Source organism: Varanus komodoensis, unplaced genomic scaffold (assembly GCF_004798865.1).
Source record: "Varanus komodoensis strain SLA01 unplaced genomic scaffold, ASM479886v1 scaffold19, whole genome shotgun sequence".
Lineage (NCBI taxonomy): Eukaryota > Metazoa > Chordata > Lepidosauria > Squamata > Varanidae > Varanus > Varanus komodoensis.
The window spans coordinates 7959489-7974042 of NW_025335550.1; positions in this window are offsets into that span (position 1 = coordinate 7959489).

The window sequence follows — 14554 nt, forward strand, 5'->3', positions numbered from 1 at the left end:
AAAAATCGGCACTGTATTAACATACTGATGAACTGTAGGTGTCTGTTCCATCACAGTGTGGTAAAATATTGTGATCTGTTAACAAGGAAGATAAATCCCCCACAACTGTTCATCTCTTTATTAGCTAAATGTTGATGAAAGCTCATGAAAATAGGTAGACACCAAATTAGTGGCCCAATCTCTATCTTAATCTGTCTCTCTCTCACACACATTTAGTCTCATTCCTCACACCCTGAGCCAAAAAAGAATGCCCATGAGGGTTTGTTGTAAATCCAAGGCTGTGCAAAGCTGGGGTCTGTTTCTTCATGACCACCAAAGAGAGACGGAGTGGTCATGTTCAAAGCTGGCTGAATAAAGTTCAGAACGCCAACAGATGGACACATAATCAAGACCAGAGTAGCTGTTTCTGACTGGGAAAAAGGTTTTAGGAAGTGTCTTTTCATAGGCCATGAGATTCTCAGACCAAGGACCAAACTTTGGACTTTTGAGCTGGTGGACTTGGATTGGCCTTTGTTTCATCAGCAGCTTGGATAGTGTTCTCCAGATATTTTGGACAACAAATTCCTAATTGTTGCCCATGATAATATGGGCTGATGGGAATTGAAATCCAAAACACTTGGAGGACACCAGGCTGGGGAAGGCCAGACAGTATGGCGTCAATGTGATTGGTCAAGAAGAACATCCTAAATTAACCCTGCAAATTAACTTTGGTATCCTTTCTAAATGCCAAGTTATTCTACCTGCTAGTTAGGCTTAAACTTCAGGTTAGGGTTAGGAAAACCTGGTTTCCTGTGCATGTCCAGGACCATGGAACTATCCTGGCAGGCAAAGAGAAAGCAAGTGGTTTTGTTCAGGTTAGAGTCAGGAGTAGGAAAACCTTACTTGCATGTTCAGGAGCCTGCAACTAGTGTAATGTGGAAAGACAAACGCACATCCTCCAAAAATAACCTGCATCCTTGTATTGTGCACCCGTTCTGGATAGCCACTGATTCTACCTGTTTGTTAGGGTTAGGCACAAGGTTCAGACTTGAATTAAGGTGAAAAAACTTTGCTCCCTGGACATGTTTATGGCCCCAGAAGTCTCCATATTTGGCAGAGAAAGCAAGTGGCATGCTTGAATATTTTCAGCTGATTTGCAACTGATACTTCTATGAATGAGGCTCAAAATAACATTCACCTTTTTTGAAGCTTCATCTCATTGCTGAGCCAGAGACTCTGGGAATAATGGGATTGTCTCTCACTACAAAATATAACCTATTGAAGACCCTATGAAAACCTGAAGTCATCCCTGTGAAGCAGCATCTGGTGGCCTGCAATCTTGTACATGTTCAGCCTGCTGAAATCCCATTGATTTCAATGGGACTAAGGAAGCCCAATACACATAGGATTACAGCCTGTAAGAGTCAGCTTTTAGCTTTCCTTCCCTCCTCTTTTAGATATCCCTAAGTCCTGAAAAGAAACCTCATAGTTGATGTTCAGAGTTGTACATTATACGTTTTACCTAATGAGTACAGTCCAGCATAATGAGTATAATATACTTGATTTTTTTAAAAAAGTTCAACTCTTTTATGATTAAAGGATGGCCTTTTCTTTTCTTTTCTTTTCTTTTCACCCCAAACATGCTTCAGGAATAAAATAGCATAGCATGAGGAGACCACTGGAAAGATAGTTGCAACAGAGGAAGAAAGATTTCTATTTGCTTTTTTTAAAGCTTGCTTTTCAAGTCTGTGCAAAATAAGGGCCTAAAATATTTATTTAATCGTTAAAGCAACAGCAAAAACTCCAAGATAATGAAGTGATGTGTGTGTATGGTACGACCAATTAGAATTAATATATATTATCTTACAGAGAAGATCCTGGGTTGGTCCTGGAAAGTCAACACTGCCTATCATAAAAGCAGCCGTATCTCTCCCACTGCAAACAAATGGAACGGAGAAGAATTGAAAGATGAAACAAGGGGGCATGTGAATGGGCTCTAAAGCTTTTAATTAACACCCTCTGAAAAGCAAGTTCTTCCCTCAACCAACTAATAAGAAGCCAGAGTCTGGGACCTTTGTTGCTACTCAACTCTTCCCTTTGCTCTAAGAAATGGAGAAAAGACTAATCAGGTTTGTTTTAAAGCCATTTTCTACTTGCTGGGCTTTAATCTCTCATTAATACGCCCAGAGCTGGCATCATTGTTTGGCGGTGTTTGAACATCACCAAAGAAACTTGGAGTTTCCCTAATCCCGCCCATCAAAGGTACGGCTCTTCAAGACGATGCCATGTTCAAGCAAAGATCTGAGGGGAGAGGGCTCCTCTTCGGCTTACAATAAGGGCCGAGAAGGCCGTTTTGCACCTGACAAAAGGTGCAAAGCTCCTTTCCAGAAGCATCCCTGTTGAGCTAACTTCTGAGTGCTTAAGTGCTTTAACCTAATAATTGCCCCAGAGGTAAAGTATAGGTTTTTTGTTTGTGCTTTTTGGCTTGTTTGTTATCTTTCAAGGTTCCAGAAGAATGCACCAGAGCAGCATCAAAAGGTGCAAATGGGCCCTATATTACAGTCCCCACCCCCCGACACAGAGTAGGCCTCACAGACAGGTGCTGTTCACCTTCGGGACTCAGGTTACCAAACAGGTGACCATGGGCCTTACGTTGTTCCTATTTGAAGGTTTGTCCTTAATTTGAAGACATCCTTCGCTTGCAAGGCTGTCTAATCCATACCTGATGGAAAGATGAGGACCCATCAGAAGGGAGAGCAGGTGCCTAGATGTTCCCCTCAAGAGCTGGTACCTTTCCAACTGCGCACCGGGGAATCACAACTGATCATGGTTAGGTGTATACTGTATCTATTTAAACTATAGGAATGCTCTCTTCATATTCTTCTACACACATAAATTAATACATTCACATTTAATGAACATCCCCTTTTTTGGCAGTACATGTCCTCTTTTTTCTGATGATACATAAGACGTCACTCTACTTATTACACATTTTCCTGATCCTCTCCATTCTGACATTTGCCAAAGCTCATATGAGTCTATAGTGACCCTTAGAAGTGACTTTTTGCATGCTTTGGCTGACCAGCACAGGATTCCTTTCCACGGGAAAGCCTTCAGCACTGGAAAATCAAGAGGAAGCCATGCATAAACCAGTCCTAATTCCTGAATATTTCCAAGAAAACAAACAAGCAAATGAGCATAAACAATTGGTTGTTAACACTGAAAAGTGGGGATGCTGCCAGCAAAAGCTATGGCTTTCAGCCTAGAATCACACACTCACACACTATTTTTTGCCTTTAAAATTCTATTTATGCTTCTTTAGATTTTATGAGCCTTCTCCAAAATAAAGTGTGCATACTGAACACAGAAATAAGCACCCTGCATGACCAAGCAGAATAGCAGCTTTTGCAGAGAAACAGAGCTTGCATGTAAGTCTCTTTGAAGAAGGGAGCTGTACTCTGGGCTGCCAGAAGCCCTGTGTTTCTGGGAAATAGAATCTGTGCCCCCTACATGTCATATTTGCCAAAACAAAAAAACAAAAAAACAAAACAAAACAAAAACAACAAAAGAAAACATGGGGATTTTGGAAAGGGAGGAGGAAGGCCATGCAAACAGGCCATGTGGTAGAGCTAATCTGTCCCCCAATATCTGGATGTTGCTTATTCTGACCTAATGGAAAACTTGGTACTTGGATTGATGGCAGCTCTCCTAGGTCTCAGGGAGAGCTCTTTCTCTGAGACTGGATGGAAGTCCCATGGACTGAACCCTGGCATTTGCACTGGGATGCCTGGGAATTCATTCTTCAGCTGAGGGCTGCCTTCAGGCAGGTTTGGAGAACCTTAGCCATGGCCCAGTCCCACCATCATCTCTACCTACTCTGGTTCTTCCCAGCTGTTGCACTATCACATTGTCATGTGTGTTCAATGAAAACAGAGTGCAAGCTCTGAACTGGTGTTCCCAACCAGCTGTCTTCCAGCAGTCAGGGTGGCCAGAAGATGGTAGGACTTGTAGTCCAAGCCATTGAAAGGGTCCTGGGTCAGAAAAGCCTGGTGCAAATCCTTTAAGATCTGAAGACTTTACTACGTGATCTTCTCATCAAAGCCTACCATGCATCTCTGCCTTCCTGGCATATCATTGTAGCTGGATTTACACTGAGCCAACTGGCTGCATTGATGGAAGCTTCCCCTGATCACTGCTGTGCGGAACTTCGATCTGTGGAATGGGAGAACTCTAATATCTGGCCAAGGGCATCCCAAATCTTCTGGGAATGAAGCCCACTATCTCAGTAGGTGAGTTTGCAGATGAATCTGTAGTTTGATTGCATCCTTTTATGCAAATGTCATTTGGAAAGTGTGCTTGTTTGCATACCTGTGTTCAGACCAGTGATGGTGGTGGTGGTGGTGGTGGTGATGCTGAGGTTGATGGTGGTGCTGGTGGTGGTGGTGATGCTGAGGTTGATGGTGGTGGTGATGGTGGTGGTGGTGGTGACTGCATTTCTATATCAACCAACAGTCAAAGCATTTTGGGTGGTTCAGAGCAATTTATCCAAGTACAACACAGGACAATCGAAGGACTTCATATAAGTCTGAAAGCATGATTTCTTTCCACTTTCATTAAAGCTGGTGGTAAGGTAGTCACAAGTAGGGACAATGGTGCTGCCATGTGCATTTGCCCATTGAGTGCCACAGCGTTGCCTGAAAAAAGAAAAGGAACACCCTTGCCTTTGGATCGCAACAGTCCGCGATCTTCGTATCAGCACAGCGGCATGACGCGACCTGCTGCTGAGGCAGGGAAATGAGAGCAAGAGCCACGCATGAGTCAGAGATGGTCAGTGGCCTGGCCTTAATGAGATCTGGCTCAGCCGAACAAGGCTGTCCTGGTGTGAGGTTGCATAAGGCAGTTAAGGGAAGCCAACCTCTCTTTGAGATGAAGCGAGTCTTTGTAGATTAAATCGGGGGAAGCATCCCCTCCCCTTCCCCCGCTCCTCCTCTTCTTCAAACAGGAAAAGAAGGCATTGGAGAACACTGAGTTTTTCCCCCAAAATGCTAACCTAAATCCATATGTTACCTGCATTCACTAAAATGTGGAAATGAGATGCTGCTTTGGAAATCTGCACCTTTTAAAGTGCACAATTTTGGAATCTGGATGCAAGCTTGGGGACATCGCAAACCATCCTGAAATGCGTGTAGTGGATGGTATAGCAAGGCTTTAAATAAAAAAATAGAAAAATAAAAAACAAACAAATGTGTGAGCAGTTCCTGAAAGTGTGCCCTTGAAGTGTTCACAGGGCAAACCTGAGTCAAGAACAAAGCAGAAACACAATTTAGGGGCATTTCTAGGGTTGATTTGGTTTACAATGAGCTGAACTATTTAGCAAGTTTGGGGGAAATAGTTTGATTTTCCCGTGCAATCCTAGTCTTCTCGCTGAACTAACGGAGTCCAGCACATCACTAACGCTTGCTTATTTCCCCCTTCTGTCTTGAAGCTGGTAAAGTTCTAGTCGGAAAAAAGCCAGCTTTAATTAAAGCATGTAAAATGAGGATATTAGCTGCTTAAGGTCTCGATTTTACTCAGAGCCATATTCCTATTAATGCCCATTGCCTAATTAAAAGATCCATTAAAACTGAGTAACATGAAAGATGGAGTCTAAAAATGTTCAATTAGGATTTGTTTCCCTCTCTGGGGGTAAAGGGGGGGGTGAGAATTTTCCCAACTCTTGAACAAATGTGTGTGTGTGTGTGTGTGTTTGTAGAACCATGGCATATTCATAGGAAGTTGTCAAAAATGAAAGGCAGATTCTGTTTATGAAGATGTTGGTTAGTGGGTAGATTGGCAAGTCTTCAAAATACATCCCAGATAAATGTGTTGGCTCATGAATGCCCACATTAAAATAAATAAAATAAAATTACATTCCCCTTCTCTGCTCTTTAAAAATGCTCTTTGTCTCCCACTTGAGCATCAGTGGCGCTGTTAAAAGTCCACATACTCTTGAGGTGCAAAGGACCTCAAGCCATTGGAGAAGGGGTGTGTGTGTGGGGGGTGTGTGTGTGTGTGTGAAAGTGGGTTTTCAGAACATGCAATTCCAAAATCCAAAGTCATTATTTTTGCGTGGAATCTCTCACAGGAGACACAACTGAGAGAGGGATCTTTGCTCCCTGGTCTTTTTATGTGCGCTCTTATAGGAATTACACATCTTTGGTGGAAACGGTTAATTGGCGAGGGATGTTGTCCCAAACTGGAGCTTAAGCCAGTAGCACTAGATGCGCTTATTCCACAAGATGCACCCCATTCCTGTCTCCATGCGCTTAAGGAATCTGCCCCGCAGCCTTGGTTGCCGCATTACTGTTTCTGCAAGAGTGTGGTTTTTATTTTTTATTTATTTATGGGAAGTAAAGCAACTTTGTTTTATGTAGCTTGAGATCAAGAGCAAACCTGACTTTCAAATTACTGTATAACAACACCACAAATAAGGGAGCCGTGGTGAAGGGAACCTGCAGGAATTTACAGCTAATGAGACTTGGCAGTGGCTTTTGTCAGCATGGTTTATGCAGCATCGGATATGTGCACGCTCCATGGGCAGGGTGGATCCCTCACACACCTAAAGATAAACTTCGCACATTGCCACCCATCTATAAAACATCACATTCTGTCCATCGAGTATAATGTCTATTCACTGGTTCCCTCAGCACAGATTCTCAGATTTTTTTCTGGTCTTAGAAAGATTCCCACAGTTAATGTTTATTTACAGCACTAATCACAACTACTAAACTGAAGGGAAAGGATGGTGATTGTGTGTGTGTGTGTGTGTGTGTGCGCGCGTGCACGCCTGTGTGTTGCTAGAGGAAGCCCTTTGATTGTAACATTCATCTCCTGTTCTTTCTCATATTCAAGTGGTGACCCCAGGGGGTATTTGAAGAGCTCAAATACAGCTTCCTGGCTTTACAAAAAAAGAAGAATGGGGTTGAATGGAGCAGGCCTTTGGTGAGCATGGCCTAGTTGCCACACAAGTGGCAACTTTGGACTGTCCGGGTTGTACTACCTTGGACCGGAGCTGGGAGCTCACAGACTGAAATGTTCCTTGAGAACACATCTCTCTTCAAAGAAAGCAAAATGAATGGGAGATGGATCCCCTGCAACTTGACGGAACTTTCCAATGTTCTCCTTGGTTGTCCTTTCTGGGCAGTAGCAGCTCCAGATATTTGAAAGCCATGGACAATGACCCTGCAATGCCTCCCTCCTTCACTGAGTCTACCTTCTCCTCATGACCAGCTGCTACTGGGGCTTCTTCCAATGTGACCTCTTCCTTGCTTGACAAGCAAAGCTTTGGTGAGTAGGGAAGCTGTATGATTCATTGGTCCTCATCTTTACACATCAAGGTCTGGAAAGAGAGGCAGGTGAACAACAGACTGCAATGGTGAAGAAGAGGGGTAAACCCAGAGGGGTCTTCTCAGTGTGACCATGATGGACTTTTATACATTTTGATTTTTAATGGTTGCATTTTAATGGTATTAAAGTATGGTAAATATACAACCAGCAATTTGAATCATGCTTGGAAACGAACCTTTCAGGGAGCAAAGTTCTTTCCGCTCAGGTATGATGCATTCCCACCAGCTGGTCTCAGTCAACAGCTGTCTTTTGAACTGACTTTCAAGTTTCCAAACAGTTTTCAAAGACAGTCCCATAGAGAACACATTGCAGAGGCCAAAATTGGCTTTAGGTTTGTTGATGCTCCAGCAATTACAGCTAGCAGGCTGAAGAGACAGAGGAGAAAGACAAATGCCACCAGGTGACTGTGTCTTCCAAGACAGTTTGAAGCTTCAGGAGATATTCCAGACAGAAATAATCCACTCCAACCATGCAGTTTTTTTTTCTTTTTTGCAGCAGCTTGTTAGCCAGTCAAATAAATGTACCAAATTCAATTAAAGGAAGCAAGAGACTAAACAAACACATTAAAAGCCAGCTCAATTACAGATTCCCCCCTCTTTTCCTTGAGAAGATGGATGGGGGGAGGTTCTAAAAGGTACACATTTTCCCCTGCTGTTTGGGATAATAAGTACTATAGGTTGCAAGAAAAGCCACAAACTCAAAGATCTTAAATTACTTGAGGGACAAGAGCACAGGAATATCAAGGTCACAGGGAGATGCTGTAAGCATTGTCTCCTCTGAATAATTAGAGAGTTCAATGCTGAAGCCAGACACTTTTTAAAAAAACCACCCTCTAGTTTGGAGTCAGGCTTTCTCTGACAAATGTCCTGAAATAAAATGTGTACTGTATTTTAATAACAGGAAATAGTTATGAGGCAAGGGAATTAACATTCTGCAATTGCTTGTGCAAGAACTCTTCCAGCGTACTACCAATGAATGGCTCATCTTTCCAAGAGTTTTTAAAATTAATATTATTAGTAGTAGTATAAGTAAGACAATATGGAAGAAAGCATTGACCTTTTGGAAGAAAGCTTCAAAACTGCACTACACTATAAATGCACATATTGGGTTGGACTTTAGTGGTGGCAGCTGAGAATACTACACATGGAAGCTGGTGAGTGCAAATTGCAACCAGTGATGGGCAAGTCTATCAGTTTCAGTTTCACTTTCACTTCTCCCTGCAAAGCTCAAATTCTCTCTCCGTGGATTGTGAAAATGATGCAAACGTTGGGTGGTCACTACTCTGTGCAAACACATCTGAAGGCTGGGCAGATATCTCTCACCACTCCAAAAGAACTATCCATCTCAGTTTACAAAAAGTTTTGACATACCTCAGGACAGGTAATGACAGTGCACATCGAGTGCTCCGATGAGCATGCATTTTGCAAGTGCATTGCCAGAAGGAGAAACATGTTAGAAAAGTTGTTCCGCAAAGTCTAGAATAAAGCATTCTGTGCCATTCAGGCATTTGGGTTTGGGGTGGGACAACTGCAACCCAAAACCAACAAACTGATGGAGAGCCCATCAGGATTGTGCTATCAGATGGTGTCACTGGAATGGATAGCAGCTGCTTCTCTTGCTTGCTTGGCTAACTGATGGACATTCTATGCTCTGTTGACAGCATTTCCCATTCCTTTTGAGGATGTATACAGTGTCCATTTTAATAACTGTACACTTTAAAACAGGATGAACTGAAAGAATCTTCTGCCTTTCAAGCCTAAATAGCTTCCAGTTCATAAAAGCACAGTTGGGTGAAGGAGTTGAAATAAAGTCTTGTTTGTCTGAAATAGGAACCATGGTGTCACTGGTTCTCCACTAGGACCTCTACATGAAAACACCTGGTAGAACCACTCCTGGGTGCCTCTGAATAGTGGTTGCTGGGGTCAAAGAAGAACTGCCCTCAGTACCTTCTGATGATATATCTGATTAGTCGCTGTCCCTCGTGGGGCAGATCCTAGTTTTGTCCAGCAATGCAGTTTGTAAGCCTCCATCAAAGCCACCACCTTGTTCTCTTTCGCTTCTTCCATTGCTGCCCTGCCTTTTGGTTCTTTAGGTGGAATTTGTCCTGCTGCAAGATGTATGATCTCAGAGTGCTCAGGCCAACACCATCTAACATGGAAGCCCTAGAGGTTCAGGGTCATCCAAACTAGTCTTCTCCAGGTTTGGATGTATCGTCCTGCCAATGGTTTTCGAAACCACATTCAGAGTCATTGGCGGGAGGAAGATGATCCTTTTAAGAGACTGTTTCTCATGAGAAACTGATTTATGCCTGACTCTCTTTCACACCCCTCTCCCACCTGCTGCTCTCCAGCCTTCAGCTTTTCTGACAATTGGCCCTGCTGCCTGGGGCAGATGGAACTTGAAGGTCAAACTATCTGGAGGACAGCAGGTGGGGAAGATTGCTGTATGGTACCCAGATTTTGAAACAGAAAAAGAGGGCGAAGGAGCAGTGTGTATGCCATAAGGAATTATTTCTGATGACATACTACTTTCGTAATTCTCTGGGAACTGAAAAGGGATCATTTGTCATTAAGCTTTTGACAAGCTAGTCAATCTGCAAATAAGTAACATCTGTATTTCCACCCAAAATACTTACCTTGTATAAGAAAGAAGTACAGCAAAGGAAGGATAATGGGGAAGAGTCTCAAGTCTCCAGAGATGCCATTAGTCTAATCTCTAGAGGCTAAAATGGCCAAAGAAAATGGAGACAGGATATCCATGGAACTTGGAGGGTGCGCTCTCAACATGGTTAGAAAAGCAAAATCCAAAGAAGCCCTTGACAATTGCTCAGGAGAGTGCTGAAACAGGATGGGGTCAACTAAACTAGGAAATTCAGTGGGAAGGAGAGCTCTACCACTGAATTACCTGCAGGAAGGGGTAATTGCTGCTCTGGTATATAAGTATACATAGAACTATAAATAGTCGAGTTAAGACATGGTAAATCTTGTTATTTTCTTCATAAGGTGGAGGCCCATGATCTACCTAAGACAAGGTGTCTGTCTCTCCCTTCATGATGTTTGGGGGCCATTGCTAAGATCAGATTCTCAGATCCAAGTTCACAAACATTGCTTAGAGGTGGGGATTCCTCCTCCAACTCTCCTTCTCCCTCACAGTGTGGAGAGAAGGGCACCAGCCCTTGGAAGGGACTTTTGCATAGATTACATTAAGCGGGGCTTCTGTTCACAGGGTTGCCATAAGTCGGAGATGTTTTGATGGCACATCACAACAGTGATGGCACTTCTGTTCTTCCTCTTCTTTTCCAAGGTAGCCATCTTACCCAACTGAAGAGTAGGGAGAAGTGGGGAAACAGCACTCCGCATGTTCTTCACCAGAACCTCACAGACCTCTAACAATGGAAGTTCATGAGCATCAATGGCATGATCCAATTGTTTCCTTGGTCTATAGTCCTCCAACACCTGCTTACTAAGGGTTCGCTTCCATCATGTTGAACATTCCCCTCTATATTCGCCTCTGCGGTGGCGCCCCATCTATGGAATGCGCTCCCCAGAGAAGTCCGCCTGGCACCGTCATTATTTGTTTTTCGGTGCCAGGTTAAGACCTTTTTATTCCAGTGGTATTTTAATAAGTTGTAATATTGTTTTTTCTATATTTTTAACTGCAGCCAGTGTGGGTCGGGAATTTTATTTCTGCTATTACATTGTAAGCCGTCCTGAGGCTTTTTTGAGATTAGGACGGCATATAAATATTTTAAATAAATAAATAAATAAAAATAAATATATCACATGGAGGAAAGAAAAGGAATAAAAGGTCATCCTCAATCCATTAAAAATAAAATAATACCTACAGTAAAGGAAAAGAAAATGTTTTCTGGGGTAGGTGGGAAGAGGGAGCCAATATAATCCATGCAGACAAAACAAAACAACTTTTAGAAAATATTCCCTGGCCATGATCAAGTGCCAGGAATAAAATTGCACTCTGATCAAAAATTTGATTAACATTGTTCAAAGGAAGCATGATTGGCGAATAATATATTGAAAAGGTTGCCATCCTGCCAGAAGGAGAAGACTTCAAAGACCCAGGGAAGATTGCAAATGTTTTCACACTTTAATGTCGAGTGGGGCAAGAGGAAGGGGAAGCAGCCTAGTGTGTGTCTTTCCTCATGACACAGCTCTGACCCCTTGCACTCTAAATCTCATGGCTTGCGTAGATCTAAACTCTGAATATAAAATGCACTGGAGTCTGGATGGAGGGTGGCCTTCTCCCTGCAAGGCAGCTCTCTATTCATCAGCTTTTCTCCTTTGCACTGTGAATTGATATGACGAAAACAATATGGCAAGCCACTTCGCATCATGTGCGTTATTGAAGTGGGAGCTGCCCGCCCTCCCCACCTCTCTGATTCCATCAAACACCGCTTCCTAATGAATCTTGGAATCCAGCAGAAATCTAGCCAATCTACCGACACCAATGTCCATGTATAGCACAAGTACAAATGGAAATGGCCACATTTCAAAGGACAAGCAGTGTCGGATTGTTACACCCCCACCCTGGCATCAGCCCCAGTGCCCGACACCAATTCGTGTTCCACACAGCGCTGGGATCAGCTTCAGCAAATCCCTCCTTCACTCAAAGACACATTGTCTTCTCAACAGAGAGCGAAGGTGCCGTTGGAGTCGAGCAAAGCCCATTGCGTACAAGCTCAGAGCTTAAGCACTCTGTTATTGGTTATTAGGGCTGGAGTCCAAGAGATAAACCTACAACTACTGTACACCAGTTAAGGGCAAGTAAGCAAAATCCCTGACACGAGTCTGTTGTAAAATGATGAGTAAGCCTGCTAAATTGCCATAAGGCACAAGGCACAATGGAATCGCATTTGTCAGACATGCATTGTAACCCTAAGGTTATCATGCTGGGCCAGCAGATACAGGATGAGTACTTAACGTTATCACGCCTAATCATTTCTCCTACAGGCTAAAAACTCTACAGGGAGTGCAGCCACACAGAGGTAGGTGTGTGCTCTGTTGGAGGTTGTAAAAAGCATTTGTACAGAAGGGAAAGAAGAGTGTATCAAAGATTAGTTGAAATGCACGCATGCCCTCTTTGGAAGGTGCGGGTGAATGCAAGTTGTGCCTGTGCAAGCACCTCTAATTTTGAATAAGAAAATATTATGCATTACCTCCTCCCTCCCTCTCCCTCTCCCTCTCTCTCTCTCTCTCACACACACACACACACACACTTTCTCTTTATTAAGCTTATGAAAAATTATCTCTAGCCCTGTGGCTGGACACTTTTTCTGAAAGGATATCAGATCCAAGAAAATTCTCTGTTATCAAATTTATAGATTAAAGTTGCTTTTCACAATATTTATTATTCTTGGAGGGGGAAAGAAGTCTACTTGTATTTTTCATATGGCAAATGAAATAAGGAGAAATGGACACAGCTTTCAAAAGGAAGACTCTGTCTCTTTTTTACATCTTTTGCACATTTAATTCAAATATGACTGGCTCGTAAAGAAGGACATTCAAAAGAATGGAAATCAAGACATATTTGTAGAATTGGACAAATTGTTCAACGTCAGTCTCTCTCCATTTCTTCCATTCCCCTCCAATATTGAGCTGTTGCATTTAAAAGAAAATCAGTACAGCAATTTGATGTGTTTCTCCTAAAGTATGTGGGTTTTTAGTTGTTGTTGTTGTTGTTGTTGTTGTTATTATTATTATTATTATTATTATTATTATTATTATTATTATTATTTTTGTAAGCAGTTTTGCAAGGAGATATAATCATGGATCCCTGGGGCACTGCTTTTACTAAAGGCATAGTTCTGCCCGAGCTCTGGTTGGAGAAGTGGGTCAGAAAATGTGGATGTGAATATGGTGTGCTGGAGTTATCACAGTCCGAAATGTGATCTTTTCTGCATGGATGTGTGGTGGCTGAGGTAGGCCCCTGAGATAGAAACATAGAAACAGAGCCAGTCAGAAGAGGCCTCCTGGGCCATCTAGTCTGACCCCTGGCTCCAGCCGGCTCCGCTCACAACATGAACTTCCTGAAGAACTTGGTCCTGATGTTGTGGAACAAGGTCTGACACTTTCTGTAGCAGGATCTTCCTCCTGAAGTATTAACGCAGGATCGTCTTTCTCTAAGGAGAAAGCCTAACAGTCAGCTGTCACCCCTCACCTGTCCACACACCTTCTTTGGTGACCATCTGAGCCACCATCTTGTGCTGGCAACAGGTGGCAGACCAGGTCTGGAGAGACGCATGCACAGTTGAGGAGCAGGTAGCGAGGGGCAGAGAAAGCAGCCTTCCGCTTTCGTGGTCCCTTGGTCAGCTCATGTCAGGTATTGGCTTTACCTTGGTGGGTCACATCAGCATTGGAACCAGAGGGGTCAACCGGCCCTGGGGCCAGCTGCCACTGAGTGGGAATCCCAGAAGACCCGACGATGCTGACTCTTGCCATCACACCTTCCCTTCCGCCTACCCAGCCCTGCAAAGGAACTTTGGACCCTACAAGTTTTCCTCATGAGAAAGTGCCTCCTATGATATTAGGAGGGTGAGTGCCCGGGTGAGTACCCGGAGGAGGACCTTCTCTGCGGTGGCACCCCATCTATGGAATGCGCTCCCCAGAGAGGTCTGCCCGGCACCGTCGTTATTTGCTTTTCAGCGCCAGGCAAAGACCTTTTTATTTAAAACTTATTTTAATTGTTAAATTATTTGGATTAATAGGATTTTAAAATTTTTAGCTAAGAATGCACCGGGGATTTTTAAACAATTTTTTAAAATTGTTACATTGTTATTATTTATGTATTTATGTATTTATGTGTCCTTTGTGAGCCGCCCCGAGGCTTTGTTGTGATGGGGTTGGGATAGAAATGTTTTAAATAAGTAAATAAATAATAAATATAGCCGGAAATGAGTGGGCTAGAAGAATACATTCACTGCTCACCTTCCTTTTGGGAGGTCTACAGAGAGGCAGTGTGGTGTAGTGGTTAAGTGCGTGGGACTGGGACTCAGATGATCTGGGTTCAAGTCCCTGCTCAGCCATGGAGCCAACTGGGTGACTTTGGGCCAGTTGCAGACTCTCAGCCCAACCTACCTCACAGGGTTCTTGTTGTGGGGATCAGATGGAGGAGGAGAAGGATGTAAGCTGCCTTGCGCCCTTTGTAGGAAAAAGGCAGGATATAAATAAATAAA